The following is a 15,710-nucleotide window of genomic DNA, read 5'->3' on the forward strand; positions in this document are numbered from 1 at the left end:
GTGGTTGTTCTTTTCTTTTGTGGTGTTTTATTTTCTCTTTATGAGTAATTTTAATATAGTAGTATATATTTGGGAGAATAAAACATCAAGAGGATAATCTTTTGTCCATTAAAATATTTTTAAATTAGAAATGAATTTAAATTTACTCGAAGAAGAGAAAAATAAATCTCATAATGTTGTAGTACTTTTTGTGTTAGTCAAGAAACTAAAAAAATTCTATCGTCCCTATTTCTATCTATTAAAATTTTTTGTAATTGAATATTGGGCTCACTCTCAAGTTTTAGTTCAACATAAAAATTATCTAATTTTCTTCCTTAAATTTAGATCTAATTTTTTTTATTAACTGTAAGTGTGTATGACTAATTTTATAAGTGAAAGCTTTCTCCTGTACAAAAAAAAAGTTACTCTTTCCAACATTTGAAATAGTAATTTAGGACTTTTTTATTTAAATAAATATCTAAAAATTATTAATTTTTAAAATGTTCACGGTTGAAAAGAAAAATAGAAATACGCATGGCCATTTCACTGGTACCGATTGCGAAATGAGTTTCCCTTTTAACTCAGCCCAGACATCTGCGTAACGGAAGCTGGCGTCTGCAAGTTGAAACCGGCATGTCCAATCATAGCTGGACCATGACTGAACATTTCATTATCAGGATTGTCTCTTAACAATGTATCTTCACTGATATTTTCGTGAAACTTAACATTTGATTCCTGGTCAATCTTCATTTTTTTCCTAAAAAATAATTCATTAATTTAGAATAGAATAAGTTTTTGACATACGAGACAAGCCAATTCTATTTTTAAGTCAGAACACATAGAGGCATGTCCCAGAAGAATGAACAGCTAAAACTAGATATCTGATACAAAAATGAGCAAAATCTACATGAGTAAAATCATGATACAAACATGAGCAAAATCATGAACTACATCTTCTGTGATCTGTAAATCTGCAACAATAAAAAAATCCAAATCTCATGAGCAAAATCAAAAGCAATTATTTTTACTTATCAAAATGTGTAAAATAAGATTAGAAAATTAATAAAATCAGGACATTTTTATTTAATTATCCATTCAGCATTCACAGCACAGAAATAGTATAGTTCAAATATAATCTTCTAACAGTGCACTTATTATTCATATAAAATTCTGATTTGAGTTTCTTGATCTTCACTAAAAGCATGGACTCTTTTTTTTGTTGGCTGTAAAATATAGAGTTAAACACAAATTCAGCAGAAAAAAATTGAAAAATAAAAATATTTCTTGAACTAGGAATAGAAGAAAAATTTATTTTTTCATATCCAGCTAATATAAATTTCAAGAGAAAAATCCAAAGCAGAAGTTGAAAAATACACTCATTTCGCATGCGCCAGAAACAGTGTTCATACGGACCTATACGTTTTCTGTTTCTCGGGCGATACAGCTGAATTGGACTTCCATTTCGTGTATGACGCAGCTGAGTTGGTCCTGACATTTTCACCTCCATTTCGCAGGTGCCTAGGCTGAGTTGAAGGTGAATTTCATTTCGCAGCCAGTACCATTACGATGATCATGTGTATTTTTGTCTTTCTTTTCAACGTGCGTATTTTGAGAATTAATAATTTTTAAATATTTATTTAAATAAAAGAGTCGTAATCTAGAGTATGCTAATATCTTTTCTTTGCTTTTTTTTTTGTAATATTCTATTTTAATTTGTTGATACAATTTTTTAATCATTTCAATTTATTGTTCTAATAATAGTTTATTACATATAAACCATTACTTTTTTATTTTAATAAATTAATTTCAGTATCTACTAAAGTACATGACAAACTACATCTAGAGAAAATTGTGGTAAGTATATACGTTAGTTTGCGCAAATTAAACAAAGTTAAAAGAGTTTTATTTGATTTCTGGAGCTTTCTAGGATGGTGAAAGAATATTTTGGTCCTTAAAGAACCAGGATACATAATGAAATAGATAAATTTTTTGGGCTCTCTCATAAATATAAATTTTTATCAAAAGAACCCATCCAGCCACCATTGTACTTTATGACTGTGCTTTGACGTTGTCGTTCACGGCAGTACTGTTGGCAAAGATTTTTTCATCACAATTTTTTTGACTTCTCCAAATTTCAATGAGAAAAATGACAACACCTTGAGAAGTTTTCTATTGGACCGTCTAAAAAACGACACCTTTAATTTTTTTTTACTTCAATTTTTCTACTGCTGCCGTGAACTCGACTTCATATTCGCCGACGAATTGTCCTTTTTCTGAGTCGGCTAACAATAATTTTTTCTTCCTTTTTTTAGTTATTCTTTCCTCAACGCCACCCTTTCTTTCTCCTTCTTCTACCTTAGGTGGAGAGTGAACAAATTAAAACGTCAACGTGCAAAGATTTTGAATTGAATGGATATCTAACCTTTACTTTAAAATTTAAAATTTCCTCCTCAGATCTCGTGGATTCTTTATTTGAAACTCTTTAATAATAATAATCCAATTTCATTAAACAGTTTTTAAAAGTTATTAAAAAGAAAGGGAGAGAAAAGGGAAAGGAGAAGGAGAGGGGGAGGGAGAAGGGGGAGTGGGAAGAACACCAATGTGCTATAACATGTAGCTCATAATGCAACATACACATATATGCATATTTGAATTTATTTATTTTTCATAATATAAGGTTTGATTGGTGTCTACCATTGTTGGTGAACACTTGAGAGAGATGGCCATGAAGAAAGAAAACAGTAAGTTCAAAATATGAGAAAGGATCACTAGTGAAATATTTAGAATTGAGGTATAATTTTAATTTGTTATTTTCATAAATCATTAAAGCAAATTACAATAGTTGGATAAAAAATGAATAACAACCACACAAATAAAATATTTTAGATTGGTCTTTCAAGCTCCTCAATATACTTTTCTCAATATAACAATTCCTTGATTTCTTGATTGTTAAGGACTGGCATTGTTATTGTAATTTGATGGAAAACGTGTTTGTTGGAGGAAGAATATTAAAGGCCACAACATAACTCACATCATGGTTATGTAAAGGTCTTCATAGTTGTTGGTAGGTTGCCACCTTCAGGAACACCGAACACATGACTAAACCAACAAAGTCCAAATTGTTTGACAAACAATATTAACAAATAACTAAAGCGCCGATTGTTTCTCATATACGGAGCAATCGACAATGCGGGTTACACTTTATGGGGGAAAAAAAGTTTAAAATAAATACTCAAATTGATTCTTACAAAATTTTATATGAAATATTTTTGTCATTAATAAATTTTTATTCATTAAAAGCCTTTGAAAATTATTTGGTCACTTAGTCGTTTTTAATGAAATTTTAATGTGTCATAAAAAATAGTCTCTAATAAATTTTATTACAAGACAATTATATCCAAAAAAAAAAATTATTATATCATAAATCAGTCGAGCTTAAAAATAACAAAAAAATTAATATGTACCATGATTAGGGTGGCAAACGGGAAAGCCCACCCCGTCCCGCCAGAAGCTCGCCTTTTGGTGGGCTGGCCTGCCCCGCCCCACCTAATGAGGCGGTCCTAGATCCTACCCCGCTCCGTCTAATTGCGGGTTGGCGGGCCCGCCAAAGCTCCTCTTTTTTTTTTACTATTAATTACTAAATAATATATATAATTTTACAACCATATTAATAAATTTATAATTTCTAAAAGTATAAAAAAATTATATTTTTTATATTCACAAACATTAATGTCTTTGTAATTATAAATATCTAATAAACATAATTATAAACCAAATTTTCATCTAAAACATAATTATAAATATTATCTCCAAAGCAAAATAAACATAATCCAAAACATAATTATAAATATTATCTCCAAAACAACATAAATATAATCCAAAACACTCAATTTTCATCTTCATACTCTTATAAGTTGGGTTGGAGGAAGTTGGATTTTGACAAAAAATTAAAAAATACCCCCTTACAAACAAAAACTAAGCCTAGCGGGGAAACCCACCCCCACCCCGACAAAATCCACGATTTAAGTGGTGCGGATTAGGCGGGTTTTTGTTTTTTGGCATATTGGGGTCCTAATTTTCCAGCCCGACCCGCCTTTCTTGGCGGGTTACGCAGACCGACTCGGCGGGTTTAGATCCGTTTGTCACCCCTAGATAGTAATTCTTAAGAACTTCTAGAAAATAAATTCTTTGAAAATAAATTTAGATGTTTAATAAAAAAAAATATAAAAAACTAATTTTTAATTAGTTAATACTAGCCACCTTTAGAATTTAGAATTTATAATTTAAGATACATAACTAAAATTTATGATAGTCTAAAATTTAAAATAAGCAAAATAATTTTAATAGAATTAATTAATGTTAACCGAAAAAAATTAATTCTTTAATATTATTAAAAAAAATGCGAGCCAGAGAATACTCCATTGAGAAATTTTATGGAAGCTAGTTAAGGTTAAATATGAAGGTAAATACAATTAAATTAAGAATTTATTTAGGATTTTAGACTTTTGGACCTCTAATATTAGCACACCATTAAAAATATATTGTTGAAATGAAGAATTAAAAGATATAACTAATTAGACCTAAAAGAAGTTAAAATTATACATGTATATAAAAAATAAGTCATTCATATAAAATATATATATATATATATATATATATATATATATATATTAAAAATAAATTAAATAATACGTATATTTATTTATAATATATTATAAATAATTTTTTGTGTATATATAATATTTTAAAAAAAAATATGATACCGTGTTTTTTGTTTTTCTTCTTTTAAAAAAAAAATAGTAAAATCGATTAAAAACATATAGCTTGGTTTAAGTAACGTAATACTACTCAAAAATATTATATCATATTATATTTTTTTAACTAAATTAATCTATCAATGTTTAATAAAATCATGTTGTATATTAGAATCATAAATTAATCAAATGATCATAAGCACTATGAAATTAAAAGAGTGATTTTGTCACTCCCGAAATCGATAGAGCTATCATTTTTTTATGGAATTTTTTTATTTAACTTATTTAAATATTTTATTTATTAAAATGTATAATGCATAAAAATTTACGGTTTTACGTCCATATTATAGATCTCGGATATACAGAATAAAAAACAATTAAATATAGAACTTGGATATTATGTATTCAAGTTATGTTACAAGTTAACAATAAGAATGATATATATATATATAGGGTGTTGTACATATCTGAGATACGCTACTATTTTATTTGATTTTTTATTTTATTTAATATTATTTAAATAAATATAATTAAAATTAATGATTTAATTTAATTCAATACAAATAAATGTATTTATATTATTGTACTCATATTTTTTGTATTAGATTGAATTAAATTATTAATTTAAATTAGATTTATCTAAATTTTAAACTAAAAACTTTGAAATTTTAAAACTTTAAATTATTTGAATAAATTAGATAAAATAAAAAAATAAAAATCAAACTAACATAATACTGTCTAAAATATTATATCAATGTATTAAATTCTGTGTTAGTTTTGCACATATTTTAGATATATTTAAAATTTTAAATTGTTAATTTTTTAATTTAAAAACTTTAAATTGTTATCTTTTAATTATAAGATGGCATATGATGTGTGCATTGCATAACATTACAAGAAAAATGTTGAGTACTATCGAAAAAATAAATAAAATTCAACGGCAATTAAGTTACTGTCGAAAAAAATTGAACAGTATAAATCTCGCCGGTAAATAGCTACTGTAAGAATTTTTCGTCCGACAATAATTACCGTCGGATTCTGCGACAAATTACCTACCAGAAAAACTATTTGGTTACCGTCGCCTTTTTTGGACGGTAATCTTGGCGTCACAATATGTTGTTTCTTGCACTATTACCGTTGGATTATTCCCTTAGTAAATCCGACCCTAATAACAATTTTTTATTTTAATTTTTTATTTAAATTTATTTTTCACACAATTAATGGTCAATTTATAAGGAACAGTAACTAATTATGTAATATTAAATATCAAATGTTCAAATAAATTGAAAGTCAAATAAATACAATGAAATAATAAAACGAAATCTTAATCACTAAAGATTCAGGTAGTCATCGTCGTCGTTTCCGTGGTCCTGCTGAGGCGGCGCAAAAGTTGGCGATGTTTGTGTGCCACCAACAGCACTGCTACCACCAGCAGTACCGCTGCCACCAGCAGAGATAATGCCAGTGACGCGTATCTGAGCCCAGTACACCTCCATCTGAGCCTCCATCTGCTGAAGCCACTCCAGCTGCTCCCTCCACTCTAGCCTGAGGTCATCTATATCTGTTACACGTGTGAGGATCTCCTGATACCTTTTCTGATAATTGGTTAGCTACTGAGCCTACTCGTAAAGGCTATGGGTGAACTCCTGCACCTGCAGCCTCAAATCAATGCCTTCCTCGGGGTCGATGGTTTGACTGGTGGCAGAGGCGGACGATGGCCTCAACATGGAGCTGCGGAGGATGCTGGCGAAGAATGACCCCAACTTGTATACGCGATTCTTGTACGACGCTGAGGTGGTCACTCTCGTACCAAACTGCATCAGGATCGACGATTGAAGTAGCAGAGCCATCGGCATCCTCCCCGCTTTGCTGAGATTATTGAGTCGCGGCCTCTAGCCTCTGCGTGTAGGACTCCTGTGTAACACATGTTATTATGATTAGTGTGACAGCTATATAATTAATCTTTAATTTTATATCACAAGATCAGATGTTTACTCGCATAATGATCCTGAGACCGCTGTTCAGCAAATATCTCTTTGTTCTCCTTCAAAGTATGAGTGTACTCGAATGTCTTTGCCAATGTCGCATCGCGATCCAATGATTTCGACTACACATGTTGCATTGAAACAATATGATTAGGATGTCTAGTAATGATATGTCAAAGAATATAACTAAGTTAATAACAAAATTAAAGAAGCTACACACTAGCCTGGCCTTAGTCTTCATGAAGATTGCTGAGCCGCCAGTATACTTGGACGACCTGACCGATGCTCCGTTAACTCTGTTTGTGAGATGCTGATGCTTGAAGCCCTCATCGGTCTTCCAGTGAACTAACAGAGCCTTCTTTATTTTTAAGCGGAGCTAGGTCGTAAGGTGGTCGCACCCCTCACGAACATCCTCCAGCACCTGTTGCAGCTGCCAACTCATTCGATGGTCGTATATCTTCCTGATGAGGGCATCGTGCTCAGCGTCCCATATAAAGTTTAGCTGCACGAAGAAAAATTAAAAATTAGTTAATCAAATAGAAGATATAAACTAGTTAAGAAGGTTTGAAACTAAAAAAAATTAATTACTGCCCACTTTTGAAACCATTGCTCTCTGGTCTCAGAGGAAATCTTCTTGTAGCTTGGCCATGGATGGTGGTACATCAGCTTAATGACTTGGTCATCTTCTGAGTACATGAGTTGTTGTTTGGCACAAACCTATCAACAATTCACAAACAAACTAATATAACAATATAAATTAAAACTTCAGAAGCAAAAAACCATAATATATAGAGTTTTTTTAGAAATTTCAGCAGAGTTTCATCTATAACTGGAATGCAATACAAACTCTATCCATCAACAATTAACTTAAACAACACCAAATGTCAACATTCAATAATCAAGAAGCAACATCCATAAATCCACTAAATCCACTAAACTAGAATTTATAATCAGACACTTTCAGCAATTCAATAACCAGGAAATATGAAACACTTTCAGGCTTTCAGCAATTCAAATCTACAACTCTAAAGTGATACTTACCCCATTCCACCATCAGGCCAAATCGTCAGCTGTATGATGGGAGGTGGTGGAGGGGCATCAGCTGACTCACTTTCGTGAGAGAATTTCGGGGCCGCAATGTCCGTCATTGGAAGCAGCATCGTTGAGACATTGTACTGGTGAGCAGATGGAGGCGACGTTGTGATCATAGACGGAGAGACGTAGTTATGGTTAGGGACTATGATGAATGGCTGGTCCGATAAACTCACAACCTGTGACGTCACCGGGGTAGTTGGAATAGAAGGAGAGGATCCAGAATTCCTAGGGGTACCGCTAGATAGTGGTGTTCAAGACCCATCCCGACCCGAAACCCGCCCCAAGCCCGAGACATATTTTGTCGGGTTCGGGTTTCCATTTTTTAATCGATGTTATTTTTGGGTCGGATTTGGATTTTGCTTCGGATCACCCAGCCCAGCTCGAAATTGCTTTTTACAATAAAAATATATATATTTGAGCTAATTAGTAATGGTATATTATACTTTTATAATTTAACTAACATTTTTATATTATACAGTATTATTTTTATTTTAAAATAATTTATTTTCTAAAAGTAAAATTTTATTATTTTAATATATAAAATTTACAAATTTGTATATGCTAACGTTCTATCGGGTCGACCCCGGTTTAACTCGAATTCTTTTCGGGTCACTTTAAGTCGGGTCAAAGTAGACCTATTATCCTTTTAGGGTCTAATTAAAGCATAATACTAATTAACAACTAAAACCTAAACCAATAATAATTCTAATCGGATTATGAATTAGCAATTTGAGCAAAAACCTGGAGTGGTGAGCAAATCGAGAGAGACAGGAGTCGAGTTAGAGTGAAGGAGGGAAGAAGGAGGTAACTAGCCGTAGCAGCACTTAGTAGATGGCGGCAGTAGTGAGCTCAAGGGGAGGTAAGGGACGGAGCTTCGGTGGTCTCTGGGACAACAAGGGTGGTTTGGCTAGAGCAAGAACAAGAGGAAGGGGAAGAAGAAGGAAAGGGGGCAACGTGCAGCGGCTCTGTAGTTGCCAACGGTGACAAAGAAAAAGGAACAGAGGTGATGGCAGTGATGGTGGGTGGCTGTTGGCGAGGGCTAGGGTGTGAACAAAGAGAAAGGGAAGAAATGGAGAAGAAGAAAAAGGGAGGAGTCTGAGTGGTGGGTTGATGGCAATGGAGAGGGGGCTGTGATGGTGGTGGTTTCGACGGTGGAAGATGGTGGTGATGGGGAGAGTGGAAGAAACAGATGAGAGAGAGAGAGAGAGAGAGAGAGAGAGAGAGAAGGAATTTGAATAACAGAAAAGAGGGTTCGCATTTTGAATTTACAGCCCAATTACAGTTGGATTTTTTCGACGGTAAACCATAAACGCATCGTTTCACTAAGTTGGTTTACTGACAAATTTTTTCGATGGTATATCTAACTCTAAAGGACGCGCCAATTTATTTTTATTTTCTTCCAAATATTACCGACGAATTTACCGTCAGAAACGTAAATCCGCCGATAATTACTTAACCTTATAAATTCAACACCATTACTGCTAGTAAATTCGATGGTAAATTCGCTGCTACTTTGTGGCACTAAATCCAACGGTAAATCCGATAGTACTCAATATTTTTCTTGTAGTGTAATTGTATGACACTATATGAGGATTGTTGACAACTTAGATATTGATTTTTGAATAAATAATATACGATGTATTTCACTAATCTCTATTGGGAATCGTGTCTGCGATTCTCACCCTATTATTTATTTTTGTATTGTATATTTTCTATTTTGAGATTATATAGATGGTGACTCTAGTGGTATTCATTGAGTTGCCCGAATTGAAGAATTTTCGGTAGATCCCGCCATTGGAAACATATACATAGCAGGAATACCTAATGCCTACTTCTACTATATGCCACTCCAATCCTTCCCAAAACCTCTATTGAGTCGTCTTTTTTATCCCAGTGCACCATATGACTTTTCTATTGCCAACCTACATACAAATCAATCTCCTTACTCACCGACACCCACACCACATTATTCTTCCTTGACTCATGACTCATCTCACCAACCTTCCACATCAACTCACATATCATCCCTTGGATAAAATCTATACCCAAGACCACTTGGAGAGGCTCTTGCTCCTTTTGTTTAAGGAGCTTCTCCAAAAAGTTCTGAAGAGAACTCTTTAAAAATCTCATTCGCACCACCCACTAGCACCAACCAAAAGGCTTCCTTTGAGTTTAATAATTTTTCTCGTTATTTAAGTATTTTAAACATTTTCATCTTTTGTTGTAGCATTTGTACCTAAGATCATTATTTTATGTATGTAAATTTTTATGAATTACAAGTTTACCTCTTTTCTATATGTATTTTCTTTAAGATATGCTTAATTATAAATAGGTCAATATGACACTCATACATTAACTGAACTTCAAATCCTACTTGATTTAGCATCTTAAGTGCTTTGCAAGCAAGGATGTTACATTATGATCATCCTTATATGTTTATAATGGATTATGGGGAGTAGGACCCAAATCAACCAAGCACAAGGTGCCATAACTCAAAATTCAAATTTTTTAAAAAATAAGCCTAGAGAATTGATCCTTATGCTAAAAGGGAAGATTGATTCTCACGTGCTGAAGTGCTATATTTCATACAAATTTAAACTAGAAAATCGATCCCTAGATTTGAGGATCGATCCTATACTTCCTTGTGGACACAAGACTCTATCAAGAGCATATGCTTTTAAATCATTTGCTTTTCCCATTTACTTCCAATGTTCATGGGTGCATGGAGACCTATAAATAGAAATTTTGGTCCTTTGTTTCAGAACACAACTTCCTCTCATCCTATAAGCTTTCATTGTGATAAAATTTCATAAGTTTTCAAAGTGTTTTTCATAAACATTTGAGAAATAACTTGAGATTACTCATAATGCTTCATTTGTAATCATATACTCTTGTGAAATAGCTTATTATTTCTGAAGTTCACTATCACATATTGTAAAAGAAGAGTTTTGTAGCTCTTCTTGTTTGTTGAGAGACTTAGAGGTGATTTTTTCTGAGTGGTAAAGCTTGCTAAACACTATAGTCGGTAAGAATACCTAACATCATTAAGTACTCAAGAAAAAGTAATTGAAATTGGTATTATTTTGAGTTCTTACATAATGAGTCTTTAAGTAGAGTGGCTTAATTGAAGTAGTGATCATATATTGTGAGGTGTTCATCAAGTGTTTTATCTTGTAGCGGTTTATCAAACACCCTATAAATTTAGTGATACAGTGAAAATTTTCGCACCTTGGTAAGGAGGACTAGACGTAAGTGAAGAGATTACACCGAACCAGAATATACTGTGCTTATATATCTTTCTAACCCTTAAACTCTTTATATTTCTTGCTATTTATATTTTTATAGTAGTGTAAAAAATTAGCTCTTTAGAAGTGTTTGAAAATTTGTTTAAGTCCTTGAAAAAATTATAGTATAAAACCGCTGGCATTTAAGCTTTTATTTATTTTATATAAGTGATACGAAAAATATTAAATATATAGTTTAAATTTTTAAAATTCGTTTATAAACTCAAGAAAAATAAAAATACATTGTCTTTGTTTGCAAGTTTATATTTCTGTCATTTTAAGTTTTCATTTATATTCCACAAAGTTTTTAATTTATCATTAATAGTCCATTCATCTCTTCTCTTAAATATATTTATCTTGTACTTATCAACTAAGGTAAGAACTACTATTTATATAGTACAAGCCAAAAGAATTTTCGCAGAAGCTAACGGGTGGCTGAACAAGAAAAAAAAAAATAACGGGAGGCTGAACAAGAAAAAAAAAATTGATAGTAAGAAGAAAATTGTTCATAAAAAATGTCTATTATTTGTATCATTTGAATAATATTGGTTACATGGTCAAATTTATTTAATATAATAGTAATAGTAATAGTAAGGCTTTATTTGTTTTTAGAGATAGGACACTAAAATAGAGATATAGTGACATAAAATTGTGTTTAACAGATGAGATATATACAAAAATATTGTATTCAGAAATATTGAATTAGTGTATTTTGTGTCTATCCTGACAGAAAAGACATAAAGACACTAACAAAGAACACAACTAATTTTTTATTTTTTTATTATTCTTGTTAATTTTTTATAATTATATTTTTTAATTATTATATTTTTCTTCTCCAATTTTTTGAATGAAAAAATAAAAATAAATTGAATTTTTATAATTTGTTTTAGTTTATCACAAAATAAAATACAAAACATAAAATTTTGTATCTCTATCCTTTGTATCTTATTTTCAGTACCTTATCTTATCTTGCTCTCATAAATAAATGCCGCCTAATAGTAATATTAAAAATAAATTACCATTTGTACCCATGAAAGATATAGACACTAACAAATGTACCCATATAAGAATAAAACGACAATTGTAACCACGAAAGATGGCCTCCATGTGCCAAGAATACCCAGACGTTGGTTATGTAATTGGTCTGTTAGAGTACTCTTGGCACACGAAAACCATCTTCCATAGTTACAGTTGTCGTTTTATTCTTATATAAATATATTTATCAGCGTCTATATCTTTCATGGATACAAACGGTAATTTATTCGTAATATTAATACCAACAACAACAATAACGTCTATATCTTTCATGGATGCAAATTTATTTTTCTGTCCAATTCATTCTTTTTTAGACAAAGATATTTTATTATTTTTTAAGTATGTTTGATAGATTTTTAGTAATAAAAAAAATATTAAAAAAATAAAAAATATTTTTTTAGAAGTAAATTTTTTTTGTACGAAATATTCAAACATAAAATTATTTTTATTTTTTTATAAAATCTTTTAAAAAAAGATAATTCAAAAAAGATCTTTCACTATAAGAAAAACATCGAGTACAATCAAATTTACCAGTGGAATAATGAAACTAATCTGCTGGTATTGTATTTACTGGCAATTTTTTCGTCAGAATTAATCCGACGGTATAACCCTTGCCGGTAACCAATTACCATCGGATTTTTCAATCCGCCAATAGGTACCGTTAGATTTTGTGACGGATTCTTTATTTAATCCTCTGATAATTACCATAAAAAAAGCTCCGCCGGTAATTTTGGCGCTATGCTATTTTTTTCCACCTAATTACTGTCGAATTTTGCCTCTAGTAAATCCGACAGTAAAACCATTTTTTTTACACAATAGGTGGTCAAATTTTTTATTTATTTATTTTTGTTTAAATTTGTTTTTATGCACAATTAGTAGTTAAATTCTAAATAATAGAAACCAAATATGGTAAATTAAATATCAAGTGTACAAAAAAAAAATTAACAGTAAAAAAAGTAGAATATACAATGAAAGAGTCTGCAACAAAACTCTAGTAACTAAAGATCCTGATAGTCATCGTCATCATCATCCTCCCCCTAGTTCTATTGAGGCGGCGGACTATGCGGTGATGTCGGTGTCACTGTAGCAGCGTTGCTGCCACTGCCCTGCATCTGATCTTGGCACATCGTCATCTGTTACTCCATCTGCTGAAGCCACTCCAGCTCCTGCCTCCACTCCAGCTTGAGGAAATCTGTGTTTGAAATGCGTGTGAGAATCTTCTGATACTCCTCCTCAGACTGCTGTAGCTGCTGAACCTGTTGGTGAAGGCTCTGGGTGAGCTCCAGCACCTATTCCCTCAAATCGACGCTGTCTTTGGGATCGACGGGATGGCTGGTGGCAAAGGTGAATGAATGTCTAAGTGTGGAGGTGCAAAAGTTGTCGGAGAAGAACTATCCTAACCTGTAGACACGGTTCTTGTATGGCTCAAATGTGGTCTCGTGCCAAACCGTGTCAAGATCTACTTCAGCTGAAGCAGAGTTATTGTCGTCATCTCCAGTCTGCTAAGGTTGCTAGGTTACGGCCTCCGCCAATCTCTGCGTATAGGACTCCTGTGTAACATTTTATAATTAAGATTGTAGTTAATTGAAACTTTATACCCCATGATGTTTACACACGTAATGATCCACAACCCGCTGATCATCAAATCTCTCCTTGTTCTCCTTCAAGGTGGGGGTGTACTTGAAGGTCTCCACCATCGTTGCATCACGACTCAACGACTTAGACTATACAGGTTGAAACATGTTAAATCAAGTAATAATGATATTATATTTCAAAAACAAAATGAACTTAATAACAAATTGAAACAAGTTACATACCAGCTTGGCATTTGTTTTCATAAAAGTCGCTGACCCACCAATATACTTCAACGACCTGACCAATGTTCTGTTAGCTTTGTTCATGAGACAGAAACGCTTAAACCCCTCAACAGTCTCCCAATGGATGTGCAATGCTTTCTTAAGGTCCAGCTTAGTCAAATAGTGAGGTGATCACACCGCTCATGTACGTCCTCCATCATCTGCTGCAGTTGCCTAGCCATCCGATGGTCGAAGATCTTCTTGATCATGGCATCGTGAGTCTTATCCCATATAAATTTCTCCTGCACAAAGAACATTCACCAAATAGTTCATCGAAATTAAATACATAATTAAACAAAATAGAAGATATAAACTAAGTAAGGTTTGAATATGTAGGGTCTTTACTGTCCACTTCTGGAACCATTGCTCTCTGATTTTAGCAGAGATCTTCTTGTAGTTCCGCCACGGGTGGCCGTACATCAGCTTGATGACATTAGTACACTCCTACGTACATGCATTGTTATCTGGCGTAAACCTATCAATAGAAAACTTAGGATTAGTAGTTTACTAAAAAGTTAATTGAAGTAATCTTTAAACTTCAATTATATTTAGATTTTTTAGAAACTTTGGCAGAGTTTCATCTATAACTAGAATGCGCCACAAACTCTATCCGTCAACAATTCACTTAAACAATTCACAAACAAATCAATATAGACTTATATGACTTAAGCATCAACATCCATCAACAATCAAGAATTCTCAAACACTTTTAGCAGTTCAAACCTACTAACCAAAATCGAACCTATTTTAACAACCTAAATTCACTAAAACTAGAAAATTGAGTGTAACTAAATTAAACTAACTAAAATAGTATACATATAAAAGACTTAAAATAGTATTCACGCCGCCAAACCATCCAGTCAAATCGTCATCCGTACGATGGGAGGTGGTGGAAGGGCATCTGACTGGGATCCGTGAGAAGATTTCGGCACCACAGTGTCTACCGCTAGAGGTTTTATCGTTGAAATAGTGGACTATTGAACAGGCGGAGGTGGTGGAAGAGTCCACTCTGGTGAAGCAGTTGGACGACTTCTTGGTTGGGGTGGCGCAGCAGAAGGAGCCACGTAGTTAGAGTTAGGGACCATGATGAACGGCTGATCCTGTACACCTATTGCCTATGAGTACCAGTAGACATCCTCCCTCTACCACAACCACGAGGTTAATTCGTGACACCTGTACCTGTCGTCATGTGTTCAAAGAGCATACAAATTAAACACAAATTTGCATCCATTAAATTTCACTAAAACTTTCCAAAACATAATTCTTTACTTAGAATTAATCAAATTAAAATTTTATAAAATCTTATAAAATTCGAATTCGCAACAACAATTTCTATCATTCTTATTTCTCAATTTCATTCAAAATCTTACAAAAATTTTGACAGAACATCCCCTAAAATTCAGACTTCTCCATCTTTCAAGGGTTCCATCCAAACCAAATATCTCTCAACCCTACTCAATTTTTCAAATATTAATTTACTCAACAAAAATTTTTGTGGTTTGTTATCTTTAATTTCTTTAAGTTATTAATTTTTTTAATCATTAAGGCAACAGATAATGGTTCAAATCCTAATCCATCCACCTACCAAGAGGTTTCAAGCATTGTTACTAATAAATTTTATTATTAGAGCTATTAATTCTTCCTTTTTAATCTTTAATCAACTTCAACTCAATCGTTTAAACAAACTTCAATATTCAAAATTAGATTAGTGAACTCTTTAAT

The sequence above is a fragment of the Arachis hypogaea genome, chromosome 16, assembly GCF_003086295.3.
Source record: "Arachis hypogaea cultivar Tifrunner chromosome 16, arahy.Tifrunner.gnm2.J5K5, whole genome shotgun sequence".
Classification (NCBI taxonomy): Eukaryota; Viridiplantae; Streptophyta; class Magnoliopsida; order Fabales; family Fabaceae; genus Arachis; species Arachis hypogaea.